The sequence below is a fragment of the Pleuronectes platessa genome, chromosome 20 (assembly GCF_947347685.1).
Source record: "Pleuronectes platessa chromosome 20, fPlePla1.1, whole genome shotgun sequence".
In the NCBI taxonomy this organism is placed as follows: domain Eukaryota; kingdom Metazoa; phylum Chordata; class Actinopteri; order Pleuronectiformes; family Pleuronectidae; genus Pleuronectes; species Pleuronectes platessa.
In genome coordinates this window covers 3,509,288-3,523,766 of record NC_070645.1, presented here as the reverse complement: position 1 = coordinate 3,523,766, position 14,479 = coordinate 3,509,288, and the positions used below count along the sequence as shown (strand labels likewise).

Here is a 14,479-nt window from a genome sequence, read left to right as displayed (position 1 = left end):
GACAATACTTGCCTGAGATAGTGGCTCACTTGACATTGTCTGGAGTTCAGTCACAGACCCAGTCACACCACCATGTAAACCTTACCTAAAGAAAGCTGAATTTGTTCTGAACAAAACCTCAACTATATCATTTTTGCATCATAAAACGTTTTATATGTATTATTAATATTAAACGATGACTCGTAAGCGTTGAGCAAGGCACTTACCAACTATGCCGCCAATCGGGACGTCAAATCAGCAAACCCATCTGTGAACGGAGGGCATGGACAAAGGAGGTATTCTGTCATTTCACTTGGAGGACTTGTCGTATAATGTACCTGCGTTCATATAATTGGATGTTATTGGTCAGCCAACAACCCCACAGCTGTTGAATGAGCCAGTGATGATAAACCATGAAACCGCTAATGGAAATCAGGAACAACAATGTCAAAGCTCTGCCTCTTCACTAGCCAGCGGTCATTCAGCAAGCAGCGGCAGCCTGATGAGTGAGGACGTCACTACAGACTAACGAGAGCGCAGACAGTCCACACAGACACCAGTACTTGGACACCTGCCCTTGATAAGAATCAGTGCAAAAAGCAAACACTGGGGATCTGTTTCTGCCCCAGCATTTATGATTGCCAACTATAATGAGGATCACAGAGTCTAAGCATGAATTTTACCCTGATTTCATGTTCTATTAATATTTCTGCGTTAAGTTGTAGAGATAAGCTTTGAATTTAAGAGTTTAGACTCTCCAGTTTCCCACCTATTATCTTCCGAGACAGTGTATGACTCACAGCCTCTGACTCTGTATAATTGATCAATTCTTGTGTCCATCTACTTATGTGTGAAACTAACAAAAGCAACATTGGCTTTCATTCGGTCGACACAGACTGAAGTGCTGCTACAGTCTGGTGCTTTTGATTCTTTTGATAAAGGGGAATAATAGGGATCCATTTGAGGACGGTTGTGTGTATTTATTTTTTCAAAAAACTGTATCACAGTAACGCTGCACTCTGGATTTATCGGACAATTTTGAAGAAGTGAAGTGCCGCTTCTGTTAACGTGAAATTGAACGTTCACAAAATTGAACATTAGCAGCCTAAAGGTTTATTTTATTAGGAAAAAAAATTGACAAGCTTAAATTTTGTCTGCAGACATCCCATGGAGCTTGATGTGAGGCTGCTTGTCATTCACTTTGGTGTAAGTCCCTTGAACATCCAGTAAAAGTATCACAACATTTTAATATAGTAATATGCTTTTTGTATTTTTTTATGAAAATTTTCTAAACTTTTCAGGACTCATTTCAAGCACCAAAACAATCAAAAGATTGAAAGAGGTTGAAACTATTTAAAAAACTGAAGCTTTGGGCCAAATCATCTAATTGCGTTAAGTGCTCTATAGAGTGCCTCAGTATGAATAGTTCTGAGATTGATACTTTTTATTATTTTGATGAGATAGAGGATGAACTGGCCATAACCATGCTCTATCCCTGACCATGCTCTTGTTGTAATTTGAGATATTATAGATATAATTAAAAAAATGTCTATAGATCTTGTTTTTCAGCAGTCATTTGGTATAATGTCTCAAAAACAGTTGCGGTGCATTGTTTGCGCTAATCTAGGGTTGCACCTTGAGGATATCATTTGTTGTCTTGAGAAAATGAGATAATTATGCTATCAGCAATTTGTTGTTATGTTCAGTAAACAAGCTCATTAAAATCATACCGTGAGCCTGACTTCTTTTTTTTTTCACAACCACAGCTTTTGCTCAAAGCAGATTAAAATTTGAGCATATTTTCATAGATTTTTTAATAGCAGCCTTCACAGTGGAGCAGTAGTCAAGCCGTCTCCGGCAGCTGAGATCAGTCAATCACACATAGTCTGTTTGATAGGGGTGCATGTCGCTCCCTGGCCAGGTATGGCTACAGACAGAATAGAAATCACATGGGGGGGCCATTGGGAACATTGTTTCATTGGCACAATGTTCCTGTCAGCAGTCAGCACAGTAAAAGAGCCCAACGGGACCTGTCAGTGTCTGTCAGAAAGTGCACACAGAAAAGAAGCCAATGCCTCACTCAGTTTAGCAAAGAAATTGGAGAGCTACACACATTTGCACCATTAAACTCAACTGACTGCACCTTTCTCCAGGCCCGTGCACACACAAACCAATGCACTCTCTCGCACTAACAATATTCAGCCGAGTGTTACCACAGCCTAACATGGGAAGCTGCCATGCAGTTTGTATTCTGCTGCTTGAGAATAGTGCCTGAAAATACTTGTAGTTTTAGCGTCATTACACTCCAATTTGCAATAGAATTGATTTTGAAATGATTTCAAATGACTGCAAGGCATTACAGAGCAAGTCCCAGAGGACCTCGCTGAGCCTTTAAAACAATACTGTCCCAATTCCTGCAATTATTAGAACACTCTCACGAGTCAGTTGATATTGGTTGATTGTACATTTAACAGTTCGCAATGAACTTCAATACTCAGTGCCAGTATACACATTTTCCCCCATACTAGGTTGGGTTGTTGAGTTCCTGACACAGACACATGACATGATGTTTGCTATTATTTTAACCATAACCATGACTATTATAATTAGATTTTTGGCCATTCAAATAATTAATAATAATAATCCAATAATTTAAGAAATCAAGGAAAATGTGGTAATTTTGCATTACTAAGGAATTTGAAAGAGGAATTTTTGATCAGCAACAAAACTGATTGGGTTTTTCCCAAAATGTTTACTTCACTGTGAAGAGAAAAGAAACACTTGGGGGGGGGGCTTGCCTTCAATGGGCTTGCCTTCAATGGAGCTGCCTTTGACAGATGCAACTTCTTTGGGCATCAATCTCTCTTTGAATATGGAGCAGGGGCTCTTGTAGATGAGTTATATTAACAAGGCTCACAACAATGATTTATCCATGGTTGTGCAAAATAATTTACTACCCCCAATGGCTTGATAAGGCAGTGTTGTGCCTCCTCTTTGAATATTTTGAAGACTTTAAGGGTTGCTAAGCCAGGTGACACACTCGTTGAGGAACCACTTCACTGCAATGGCTCATTCTTCCTCCTTACACGTACACAGAGTCAGTCATATCCCCCATCCTCTCCATCTATCCCCTGCACCAAGGTAGACATGACTGCCCAAAGGAAAGACAAATATTACATAAAAATGTTAATAACAATAAATAGAAACAATAAAAGCACACAAAAAAAGAGCGACAGAAATACAAATTACTGTAAATAGAAGAAAAAAATTGTCCATAGTTTACGGTATTCATTGTCCATAGCAGCTAAGGGTAATTTTTTTAACAAAAATAATTGTAATAAAAGTTTATATCAGACTTAACAAAAACAGCTTTAAATTTGGAGGAAATTGATTTATTCAAACCAAAGTATGCATTTCTTTGTAAAATATGTAATCATAAGAAATATTCTGCATTCTTCTCAACTAAATGAAAACCAGGCATTACCTTAAATAAATGTGAACAGGGGTTTGAGTAAATTTATATCTTCAAAACTGATTTGGTGGAATTTAAACTCCAAAACACTTTGACAGGTCACATTGCCAAAATACTTGCTTTTCAAAAGTCAAAAGTTTTGCATCTAGCGCAAGTAAATTATCTTTGGAACTGTCTGCACCTTTAAATGACTAAGATACAAATTTATGAATTAATGTATCGATGAAGTGAACATCATAGTTTTGTGACCGGACAATGCTTAACCAAATGTTGTCATCCAAGACCATCTCTAATTCTCTTTCCCAAATATTTAATAAGGCTCCTTCTGATGAATAGAAATCTACATGACATTTGTTTGTATGAGCATGTTTTATAATCAGGCATTTTCAACTCCAGAAAAAAGGTGGACCACACAGTTTTAATGTAACCACATGGCCAAACTGAGCTATCGTGAAGAAGGGCCTGGGTAAGACCGATGTGACCGTGAAGCTGGGGGTCAGTGTGGCTTTGCTCCAGACGTGTGGAGAAGGGAAAACCATCGTCGCAGCCCTGCCCTGATCTGGGCTTTATGGCAGAGTAGCCAGACGGAAGCTTCTCCTCACAGAAATATACATGAAAGCCTGCTTAGAGTTGGCAAGAGGCATCTAAAGGAGTCTCAGACTGTGAGTAACAAGATTCTCTGGTGCGATGAAAGCAAGTTTGAACTATTTGGCCTCAATTCTACACATCATGTCGTGAGGAAACCAGACACGACACTTTGAGTTGGTTGTCCAGGCTGCTCCTTTTTTAGTTCTGGTATGCCTCATTGTGTGGCTTTCAAAATCCTGTGGAGTCGGTTTCATTTACCACCGGTTGACTCGAATGAATGGAGAAGATGAATAGAGAAATAGGACAGACCTGACAGAAACACAAACTGTCACAGTTAATGGTCTGAGTACATCAATAAAGTGATATCGCAGTGTTTCCTTGAAACAAATGTGCTGTATCAATGTCTGCATAGCAGGGATAGACAATGTTTAAGCCCAGGATCAATTGATTTTCAGAGCCATTAAGCAGGCAAATAATTTCATATGAGTTTTATTAAAGCACATTGTAGAGTAATGACTCTTCTGCAGCCACAAACATTCCACTTGCACCACACCATTGGTCAGAAACAGGCGGCCTCCTAACCAGAACTGGCCTGCCAGTGATAACCTTGAACTGATGCAAAATCTTTTACATGCCAGCAACATGTAGAGAACTATTTCATCTGTTGCAATATTGCCAACAGTGCAAACTTTGCAAACTTTTTGTTGCAATGCTTTTATCCAAGCTGAATTGCAGAGCATTCGTGGAATGTTTGCTTTGCATACATTGGATGAAGTGAGAATTTAATTTGTTCTCTATTAAAATGTCCAATATTTTTTTTACCATATTATGGACACAAACATTTTTCCTGTTTGGTTTTACAAATCCTGCCAATACCCTTCCTTTGCATTGAGCTTGATATCATGTTCCACCAAACACAGAGCATAAAGAAGGGAGCTGCTGGTGACTAGCTCCATGTGGGTGAAGGAGGTATTACCAATCATGCACTCGGTAGGCTCGTAAATCACACCAATGCCACACAAATCAAAATTAACCCGGGAAAGAAAGAGCATCAAACTGTCAAAGAGGCAGTCAACATATCAAAATTATAAGGTATTTGTCATAAAAATCTATATCACTGGATATGAAAACTGGAAGCTGAAATATTCCTACTACCTGACATGAAAGATGTGTTCATTAAAGGGGGAGATGGTGTTTTTAGGACACAATTTAAACTGCATAACCAAATACATCGGTGAGGCAGCCACCCTGTCAATCTATCACACGTGTACATTTGGTATTTGTCTTCTCGGTTTACGAGCAGGAAGTCTGTCATCTATGAAAGATGCATTCATCTTTCCATTATTTCAGAAAACATCTGTCTGGCTACTTATAAATCCTTCATGTCTTCAATCCATACCTTATTGGGCAGCAGGTATCCCGGCATGTTCATGCAGTGTTTATCAAACAGTGCCTAAACCAACATGTACACAAATATATCTCACCATTTTAATAACTGTGGAGAAGGATTAAGATATTAACCAAATGTCTAAATTTGTTAGACGACTGCATGTGTGGCTGTGGAGGAGAAAAGGTTGAAGATCATGCATGGCAGCTTTTCTCGAAGAAAAGATATATGTATGACTATGTTGAGCTTCAGTCAGGACTGCGAGGCCGACCTTCCCTGTGAACTCAAACCGACTATTAGAATCTCTAAGTACTTCCTCCGCCTTTGTCTGTACGCCTCGGTCTCCAAACTCCACATCCCTCCGTCAGATCAGCATGATGGAATGGTGGGCTGCCAAGCCACGGGCATTTAACAACATCTGAATAGCTGCCAGGCATTTCATATGAGATTTTCCGACAGCAGAAGAAAAGGCCTGCGATTTGTCAGATTGGGGAGCGCCGGATGCTGCCAGTCTCCTCACCAGTCTGTCTATTAAACCCTCGGCAGGAGGGATTCCTGAACCCCACTGCTGACTTCCAACCAAGACGCACATACAGCCAGATACTGCAGTGCTAATTCTCCTTTCAGCAGTTTCGCCAGCTGAATGTGTTTCCTTTAGGCTGTCACTGTGAACAGCTCTGTCTCACATACGCCTGTGATGGCTCAACATCAGTTCAAACTCTCTCCTCCTCTCAATCTGAACATCATTGTCTGGCCTTCATGTCAAGGCTAAACTGTCCTAGCTCCCTGTGGCAGCAGTCACGTTGCTCCTTAGATGATTTCTTTAAAAGGTAAATGACTCGGGTTGGTAACACATGAAGGCTACTTATTATAATGCAAAAAATAAAAGATATATACCCACATCTTCATCTTAACCTTCTGACTTGCAGAAGAGGAAAAAACACAAGATAAAATCTCCTGATGAGGTGAAAATACTGAGGGATATCTCAGAGTCCAGCAGGAATATGGTAAAGTTGCTATGGTAATACATTTCCTGCAGGTGAATCCAAACTGGATTGTGTTCCAGACTGAAGCAAATATAAAAAGCAAAGCAGCCAAACTGGGCTAAACGGGAGGAACCTGTCTCATCTCAATGAAAGGCATTCCTCTCTTTAGTGTTTTTCATTATTTTGATTGTGACGGACTAAGGGCATTTAAGTTCTGGTGATATTTTTCTTCTTGCCAACACTTACATTCCATATGCTCCATTGTCTCCATGACTTCAGAGGACATTACATTGACTCACATTGATTTCCTGGAGACTTACACTAACACTGACTGTAGTAACTCCTGGACTGACCCTAACACTAAAGTAAACATAACCTTAAAACATTTCTTCCCCATAAAATGTATATAAATGGATTTGCTTTTTGTTCCCATAAGGAAGACGTCTCCATAATTTGACTATGTAAACAGATGTATGGTGACTAATACCTGGACCACATACACACAGAGATGCACAAAAACTGTAATTTACAGGATTTGGACTTAATCCAACACATGTGAGCTTTTAAAACAAATAAAAAAGGAAGAACCAATGGTGAGAGTGAGAGAGAATAGAGTTAGGGAAGATAAATTCAGAAAGTGTTGAGAGATGGATTAACACATTGTTATTAGACTTTGAATCTTCTGACAATAAAAATAAAATAAACTATTTATATAAATATTGTCATTTGGAGGTTTTCTTTAGATTGAATTCTAAAGATATATATTCTGATCCTATATCTTTCAATCTTTTGTTTCTGTTTCTCATCTCCGCTGTTCTTGCAGCACCTCCACTGGCATAGCTGAAGTCACTCCGGAATCAGTGAGATCACACTTAAAATCTTTAATACATTTTCTATGGTGCTCTTTTCTGTGTCCTGGATCATCTTGTTTGTTGGAGATTGTTTTCAGTTGACTGTTGTATGTTGGCTTATTCCCTCTTCAGTTCTGTGAAGAGCTTTTTGTGTTTTTCGTGTGGAATTTACGTTCGTTAGTAAAAGACCCTAACCCTAACCCTAACCCTTGAACGCATCCTGATGGTCACTTGTTTTCTCCCGGTTTATTTTTAACTGTTTGTCCCTCATCCCCTAGACCTCTTAGGGACGTAACATAGCCTGCCCACGTTGCTGAGAAGCAGCCAGATCCTCTGACCTATAGCTGTGACACTAACTCTGCGTTTTTTTCAGGATGCTGAGCCACACCTGTCCCCGTCACCTCTCCCTGTTCACACATCGTCTTTGCCTCTCGCCTCCACACCTGCACAGCCCCTTCAACTCGCCTCACAGTCTGAAAACCTCTGAGCCACTCTGATCCTCGTTCATCAGTCCGTGCAGGTTCTGCGTTACGTTCTTCCACTGCCGACGCCAACTTCTCACCTCTTCTGTTGTTGGTTCCATTCCAAGCAGAGACAGAAACTGTTTTACTTTTGTTATTAAAGCCATACATCACTTTGAATTTTGTTTTCAACAGTCAATATTAGTGAAGTTAAAAAGTCAATACAAATATTTTTAGGTCTGATGTTTTAAATCTCCTGAGGATGAGGTGTACCGCCTGTCACTGTGAAAACTAAAGCAAAAATGTCTGTGGTTCGGCAGACCATCTGTCGGTGTATTTTGTTATATAAACCATGGCACAATAAAGCTGGAGAAAGAAGAGAAACTTCATGAGTTAGTGAATCCACTTTATCTCACATAAACTATAAATCTTAGTCCATTCCATCTGGACACCACACTAATTTGAGTTCACTTTACCTGATTTCTTTGTATTTTGAACTTCTTTAGCACTTTTTTGAAGTGTTTTTACCTCACATGGATCCTATGTCTGCATTATATACACGTTTTTAATTAAAAACTATACCAACCCAAGGCACATGTGTTATTAAGGCTTTATAATAACTTATATTATAATTAGTTCAGGGTTAAAAAATATAGTTACACTATTTATATAAAACAATATAGCATGAAAATGTAAGAAATGAAACATGATTTAATCATTTTATATAACTCAAAGGTTGAAAGCTTCTTTCAAAAGACAAATAAAATGATTGCCTGTGGTCTTAACTGTATAATGACATAAGTGAAAGCTCCACATATGCTATGAAGCAAAAATAAAAATGCACTTGAGTGTTTTAATAAAGATCATATAAAGGCACTTAAGGACAGTGAGTAGGTGTGTGAGTCAGCAGACACGTGGGACCCAAGCTAATGACATTAAGAAGATGGGAGCTGTATGTAGCACTGCTTAGATAATTGGTGCAAACTAACAGATGAAAACCGCCAAAGCTGAAGTGAGGATGTGGTTGGTCAGCCTAAATGCTTTACTTGAACAAATAATGATTAGTGATTGATTCCTGGCTGAAATAATGCACTAAAGGGGAAAATGCAGAAGATCCAATCGACCCAGTATCCCCCTGAATTACCTTCATATCAGCGGACTCAGGACCTCAGCAGGGATGAGTGTGCCCTGAAGTGGGACAGAAATGGTACGGAGCTGGTAAAATGCAGCCGTAGCCGCAGGAATAAGTAAAAATCCACAGCCAGAGCAGCTGCAGCAGCGCTCATAGCCACTGGCTGTTTACTGTCAGAGCCTGGCCTTTTGAAATGAGGAATGAGCAATAAATGCATCATGTAAAGTGACACATCATCTCCCCCTTCCTGCAGAATCTGCAACGTTTGTAACGGGACTGGACCGAAACACTAACTGTTCCTCTGGGCTCATAAATGAGATGGATGGATGTACATTTTAAAGTGTTTTTTCATCACATTTGCGAAATATTAGAAATGTTTCTAATGAGATTCCTAGTGATTCTTGCCACTTAATATAGTTTATTATGCTGAGGCTCTTTAAACCAATGCAATATCATTGCATTTATTTCAGGATTTATTCAAATGCAATATGAACATTCAATTTATCTGAAACTTATTTAGTTTGCATTTCGTGGTTGCTGATAAATCCATATGGGAGTTGATGTTTTACATTTTAACTGCACTAAATTTGAGGAGCACTGTTAATCTCATTGTATCCTGCATAATTACAATAAAGCTTTCTGTATATTAAATATATATGAGCTATGTGATTTTGAATTTTCAGGGTGACGCCATCTCAGCGAGAACCACTTATCTTTAGCAGTGGTCATTTTTTTCAATCTCAGTTATTTATTCCGTACATTTTGTTCTCAAGCAGGCTTTTCTTTTGAATTACATCAATTCACCATTTACCTACCATGTTTCTTGCCCTCACTCGGTCCTGATGACGATTTAACTGAAGAGAATTGTTATAAAGATCCCACCCTGTGAAATAGAAAGCATTTTATTAAGGAAACAGTGTTCCCATTTGGCCAGTGTTTATTAGCTAAGCAAGCAGCAAAGGTCATCTTTCATCAGACTTTAATGTTTTGCTTACGACAACACTTTGTTGTAAGCAAAGCATCAAAATATAATGAATTGATATCTTGTTTTCTGTCTTTAAATTGTCGGGTTCAGATAAATGTTTAAACAAGGTTGTTAATGCATGAAGACCATTGTCACTGGAAAAGTGGTCACTGTGTTGTTTCGGCCCACAATGTATACTGTACATATAGGAATAAAGCTGTCACAATATCTTATGTTGAATTAAATGATTATTGTGGTCAACATAAATCGTATTCACAATATATAATTTCAATATTAACGATAATAATAATAATAAATAATAATAAAACAATTTTTGCTAAGGAATTATTTTCAACATACAAACACTAACAGTTGGGATATTAATACTTATACCCTCTAGGGTTCTGCAGACAGATGAGGATATCATCATCAAAAGTGGTCGCAGCAATCACACTTACATTTCCCCATTAATGTAAAACACAGGCACACACAGCACTCAAACTGTACCCTGTAGGTGACCCGCTGATACAGACACAGATCAGAGGAAGTCATCAACAGAACATATCAGTTTCTGCTCACTTTTGGTTTGTTGAGGATACAAATAAAACTTTCAGTCGCAACTCCATGCAGGAGAAGGAGTGATGCGAGCTATAAACAGCTGTTTCCCATTCTCACAGGGAAGCAGAGAGAGAGAGATATGAGTAAGAAGTAAGCATTAATAATGAAACTAATACCTAATCTGTTGGAGTCTGAACAAGTTAGTTACTGCATCAGGACAGAAAAGGAAATTATTCTTCAGTTGCTGGATTTATTTTGGCCATTGATGAGGGCAGCACAGTGTCGCCTCACAGCTAGAGGGTGATCTCGGTTCAAAACCCAGTGTGCCTCCGATCTTCCTGTGTGGAGTTTGCATGGTCTTTGGGTTTACTCCAGCTTCCTCCCACAATCCAAAGACATGCAGTTGGAGTTAGCTTCATTGGAGACTCTAAATTGACCTTGGGTGTGAATGCGAGTGTGAATGGTTGTCTCTGCAATATACAGTACGCTGGCGACATGTCAAAGGTGTAACTCTCTTGCTCAATGTCAGCTTGGATTGGCTCCAGCCAACCCTGGAACCCTTAAGAGGATAAGCGTTATAGATAATGGATGGATTGACTTGTTATTATGTTCTAAATATAATCATCAAAATATTGCACCACCCCTCATATGAAACAAGCATTGTGATAAAATCCTCACATTCACTGCAAAATATTTGGACATTCCTTCTGTATTGTTCCATCCCTTCCTCATATACAGTGCCTTGCATAAGTACTCACCCCCTTTGGACTTTTCTACATTTTGTCATGGTATAACCACAGATTAACATGTATTTCATCGTGAGTTTATGTAATGGACCAACACAAAATAGTGCATCATTTGGAAGTGGGGGGAAATATTACATGGATTTCACAATTATTTACAAATAAAAATCTGAAAAGTGTTGAGTGCATATGTATTCACCCCCTTTACTGTGAAACCCCTAACAAAGATCTGGTGCGACCAATTGCATTCACAAGTCACATTTGCAAGTCACATAATTAGTAAATAGGGTCCACCTGTCTGCAATTTAATCTCAGTATAAATACACCTGTTCTGTGACGGACTCAGAGTTTGTTGGAGATCATTACTGAACAAACAGCATCATGAAGACCAAGGAGCTCACCAAACAGGTCAGGGATAAAGTTGTGGAGAAATATAAAGCAGGGTTAGGTTATAAAAAAATATCCAGAGCTTTGAACATCTCTCTGAGCACCATAAAATCCATCATAAGAAAATGGAAAGAATATGGCACAACCGCAAACCTACCAAGAGGAGGCCGTCCAGCCAAACTGAAGAGTCGGACAAGGAGAAAATTAATCAGAGAAGCAACCAGGAGGCCCATGGTTACTCTGGAGGAGTTGCAGAGATCCACAGCTGAGGTGGGAGAATCTGTCCACAGGACAACTATTAGTCGTCTACTCCACAAATCTGGCCTTTATGGAAGAGTGGCAAGAAGAAAGCCATTGTTGAAAGGGATCCTTAAAAAATCCCGTTTGGAGTTTGCCAGAAGCCATGTGGGAGACACAGCAAACATGTGGAAGAAGGTGCTCTGGTCAGATGAGACCAAAATTGAACTTTTTGGCCTCAATGCAAAACGCTATGTGTGGCAAAAACCCAACACTGCCCATCACCCTGAGCACACCATCCCAACAGTGAAACATGGTGGTGGTAGCATCATGCTGTGGGGATGCTTCTCTTCAGCAGGTACAGGGAAACTGGTCAGAATAGAGGGAAAGATGAATGGAGCCAAATACAGGGAAATCCTTGAAGAAAATCTGATGCAGTCTGCAAAAGACTTGAGACTGGGGCGGAGGTTCATCTTCCAGCAGGACAATGACCCTAAACATACAGCCAGAGCTACAAAGGAATGGTTTGGATTAAAGAATGTTAATGTCTTAAAATGGCCCAGTCAAAGCCCAGACCTCAATCCAATAGAGAATCTATGGCAAGACTTGAAGATTGCGGTTCACAGACGGTCTCCATCCAATCTGACTGAGCTTCATCTTTTTTGCCAAGAAGAATGGACAAACCTTTCCATCTCTAGATGTGCAAAGCTGGTAGAGACATACCCCAAAAGACTTGCAGCTGTAATTGCAGCGAAAGGGGGTTCTACCAAGTATTGACACAGGGGGGTGAATACTTATGCACCCAACAGATGTCAACTTTTTTGTTCTCATTATTGTTTGTGTCACAATAAAATTTATTTTGCACCTCCAAAGTACTATGCATGTTTTGTTGATCAAACGGGAAAAAGTTTATTTAAGTCTATTTGAATTCCAGTTAGTAACAGTACATAATGGGAAAAAGTCCAAGGGGGGTGAATACTTATGCAAGGCACTGTATCTCCTGAGCTGCAAGCAAGGAACATACTGAGCATTGTGATCAATGTCACAGAAGCTGATGCAATAGTAGTGGTGTTCTTTTACAAATCTATTTTAAGGGAGAATGGCCTTGTATTGACACTTCTCTAATCTTAAGTGCCTGAACACAACCATTAAAACCTTTTATAGTGCTGTCGTTAATATACCAGTGGATACAGTAGATCTTGTGAGAAAATAAGTGTTTTGTATGGGAACCCCATCATCACATCAACAGAAATTTTAAACCGGTTGTATTTATGTTTCCCACAATTACTGTTAGAAATGAGTTGTATATTAACATAATTTCTAGGAAATAGTACATTTTGATATTCTATTGCTTGGTATGCCACTCCCACTGTCTTTGCCTTCCGGTGTGCAAAAGCTGGCCCATGTGCTCACCTGCTCTCTCTTTCAACTGCTGACCTTCACTTAGCATCACCTTTTGCTTCTGCACACACACAACACCTCCGCAGCACACACTCCGCTCATCCATGGCTAAACTGGCTGATTTCCACACACTTTGTTTATTTGTTTCCCCTTGGGGCGTAATAAATGGCCTCATGTCGACTCCCTTCTTGCCACAATCCCTTAGCCAGTCTGTGACATAGTACCAATGGATTTCCATCAGACAGCCACAAGAAGCAATTCATTTCAATGCTATGAAAATAAACTTGCAAATTTAACAATCTTTAAACTGACACTCTTGTTTATATATTTTTTTTAATTGTTAATTCAGACTAAAGAGCAGTTTGAAAACTTTCAGAGCCGGATGTGTTGTGTTGAGATTTCTACCTATCAATATATGTTTTACCTGTATCCTATGAATAATATCAGCTGCATAGTCAATATAATCAATAATGCACAATACAAAGTATAAACTGTCACTGTAACCTGTGTAACTGAAACAGGGCCGGCCCTAGCACATTTGGCGCTCTAGGCAAGCTTCACTCCTGGCGCCCCCCCAAAAATAAGGAAAACTTATTATAAAATTATTTCTTTCTTCGTCGAAGTTGCTCGGACACTGCTAGCATGTTCTGACAACACCAGGGAGGTACGTACCTAGATTTTTGCCTCATTTTACCCTAATGTTAGAATCATTTTTTTAATATCAAAATATTGGTTGGAGATATATGTTATGAGTCCCAAAATTGATACCACAGACACAAAGTGTATCTGTAGAATACAGCATGAATGCAGCAGCAATAACGACACGGAGCCTTCAGTTCCTCATCCAGACTGCATATTATTCAAATTAAACACAATTTCAAGTACAAGCATTTCTCTGAGTGTAACTGCATTTTAAAGTGCATTAAACATACATTCAATTATTATGGTGTCTATTTCCTCCAAACATCTTAATATACATTATCACTCATAAAGAAATATAAACATTTACAATATAGACCTATTGAACATAAGCTTATAACTGGTCTTTATAAGGCACAATAACAATACATGACTTAATTACAGAGTCTGTGTGTGTCAGAGCTGAACTACACACTGTTAAGTAAACAATATACTATCGCGACTCGCCTAAAAGACGACGTGCAGGTAAAATAATCACCTATACAGGCGAATGTAGCCCCGCCCACCTAGTGGCTAGTGTCTCCCCTCACTTCCCAGCGGAGTTTCTAAGTTTTACCAGTTTAAGTAGATAATCAAAACAACATCAACACGTCTCAATGACACCCGTGGTGATCAAGCGAAGCTTTAGGAGCTA

At 39.2% G+C, this 14,479-nt stretch overlaps 1 long non-coding RNA gene across 15 annotated transcripts in view; it reads right to left on the bottom strand.

The window, feature by feature from the left end:
* The window catches only part of LOC128425464 (uncharacterized), a 154,339-nt gene that overhangs the window by 130,717 nt on the left and 9,143 nt on the right, over positions 1-14,479 (bottom strand). For 4 of the 15 annotated variants that reach the window (XR_008333147.1, XR_008333146.1, XR_008333144.1 and 1 more), the window contains exon 3: positions 9,672-9,739. This is a non-coding gene — a long non-coding RNA (uncharacterized LOC128425464). Of the gene's footprint in view, positions 1-206; positions 318-3,349; positions 4,349-4,377; positions 7,831-8,868; positions 8,913-9,671; positions 9,740-14,479 lie in introns of those variants that run through there. The other 11 variants (XR_008333143.1, XR_008333140.1, XR_008333141.1 and 8 more) reach the window with 8 other exon arrangements.